Here is a 2,334-nt window from a genome sequence, read left to right as displayed (position 1 = left end):
GAAGGAGCTGGAGAAACAGGCCTTGCCTGCCCTCCCAGGCTGCAGGGGCTGGGGCCTCCCTCACTCCGCTCTGGGAACCCTCAGCTCACCTGGCTCCTTCAGTCGGCATCTCTGGCCCCACCTCCACTGGCAGGCTGAGGCCGTCCTGCCTGGCCAGGCCTGCTCAGCCCTTCGGCTGCGGTCTGTCCTCAGCCTTCTCACCCCTGCCCGCCCCCTCCCCGGCCTGGTCCTGCAACGTGGGCACATCTGTGGTGGATCTCAGTGAGCTGTCCCTGAAGTTCAGTGCTTAGGAACACCATCTCTTCGGGCCTGTTCACGATGCAACTTGAAGCCGGGCTCCACATCCCCATCCCTGCATGAACTAGAATCTGGTAGGCATGCCTGCGCGATCTCCCACCTCCCCACGCTGACCTTGGACAGTCAGGCAACAGTCTCTTTCATAGCCACCCCTGGGCCTCCATCCCCCAGGCTGTGGCCTGAAGGCCCGAGCCCTGTTTACCTGCCCGCCCCCCGGCCAAGAAAAGCTTCAGGCTGGCTCCAGCGCTCTGGTCTGGGAGGGGCATCTGCATCCTGCACACCCCTCCCCACCTCGTCCCACCCCTGAGATAGTAGGGGTCCTGGGGGCCTGTCCAAAGCTCCTGGCTCAGACACAGGTCATGCTTTCCCCAGCGCCCCCCCAACACACACACTCTTCACCCTGAACAAGGTCTGAGGGATGTGGCCAGAGGGCTGGGCTAGACCCCCATGTGAATTGTCCACTCGGGGAGGACCCGGGTCCCAGGCATGGCAGGATGGAGACCCCAATGTCCGTGCGACTGTCTGCCATTTGCTGGGCTGGGAGAGGAGGCCTTGGGTATGACCAGACCATTTTTAAACAAGCAGGAAGCTCATGGACCACGATGTGATTTTCCTGAGTGCCCAGGACAGGGTTCTCATCACGGTTGTGCCTCCTGCACTGCAGTGCATTGTGGGTTCTCTGCATTCTGGCCTTTTTTCTCCATCTAGAAAAGGCTCTGCCTTGGGGCTGGGCTTTGAAAGCTAGAAGCCACAGGACGAACCGCTGGGACTCACGCATGGAGCATCTTCGAGTTGCCTTTATAACCTGTGGGAGGCCCTGCTGTCACTGGCTGGGCTCCCCTCACCTCTGTGCATGGGCTTAGTGAGGCCTCCCCATGACCCAGGTCTATCAGGGTGCCCCGAGTGGGTTTGGCTACCGTGAGTGGTCCCTTTGCTCCGGTCACGTGACATCACAGGCAGAAACGGTAAAAGACAGGAGGAGCCCCCTCGGCTCTGTGGCCTCTCCTGGGGTGGTCCTCATGGAATGCAGAGTAGAAGCTGTGTGTGCCCCTCGGCCCACCCAGCCCCACTATCACTCCCAGCACGGCCTCAGTGCCCCAAATCCCACAACCAGTCTTTTTCCCTGCAAAGAAGGCTGCGAGCCCAGAAGCCCACGTTGGAGGAGAAAGACCAATCATGGCTTGGAAGAGAGGGCATGATGCCGGGAACTGGGAGGGAGGGAAGAGCAAGGGAGAGACTGGAAGGGCCTGGCTCACGCACAGAGAAGGGAGAAGTGCTCCTNTCCTCTGTGCATGGGCTTAGTGAGGCCTCCCCATGACCCAGGTCTATCGGGGTGCCCCGAGTGGGTTTGGCTACCGTGAGCGGTCCCTTTGCTCCGGTCACGTGACATCACAGGCAGAAACGGTAAAAGACAGGAGGAGCCCCCTCAGCTCTGTGGCCTCTCCTGGGGTGGTCCTCATGGAATGCAGAGTAGAAGCTGTGTGTGCCCCTCGGCCCACCCAGCCCCACTATCACTCCCAGCACGGCCTCAGTGCCCCAAATGCCACAACCAGTCTTTTTCCCTGCAAAGAAGGCTGCGGGCCCAGAAGCCCACGTTGGAGGAGAAAGACCAATCATGGCTTGGAAGAGAGGGCATGATGCCGGGAACTGGGAGGGAGGGAAGAGCAAGGGAGAGACTGGAAGGGCCTGGCTCACGCACAGAGAAGGGAGAAGTGCTCCTACCTTTCGGGTCTGGGCGTCAAAGAAATGAAGCAAATACAGAGATTCAGCACAGCCCTGTGGAGGACAAAGTCCTTTCCTGTCTTGGGGTGTCCCCCAGATCAGCCTTAGCCAGCAGAGTGGCTGGTGCTACAAGGCCGTGCGACCCTCCCCTGCCACTTCACTGGACAGGAGTCCCAACGAGCGCCGAGGCCGCTCTGTACCCCGTCCTGCGGGCCAGTGCCGCGCTCGGTGTCTGCACCATAACCACATGCCCTGTGACGGCGCCTGGCCCGCGGCTCTTGACCCAGCCCGGCCCACACGCAGGGGGTTCGTTCT

This window comes from Ailuropoda melanoleuca, chromosome 1 (assembly GCF_002007445.2).
Source record: "Ailuropoda melanoleuca isolate Jingjing chromosome 1, ASM200744v2, whole genome shotgun sequence".
Taxonomy (NCBI): domain Eukaryota; kingdom Metazoa; phylum Chordata; class Mammalia; order Carnivora; family Ursidae; genus Ailuropoda; species Ailuropoda melanoleuca.
This window is presented reverse-complemented; position numbering follows the sequence as displayed.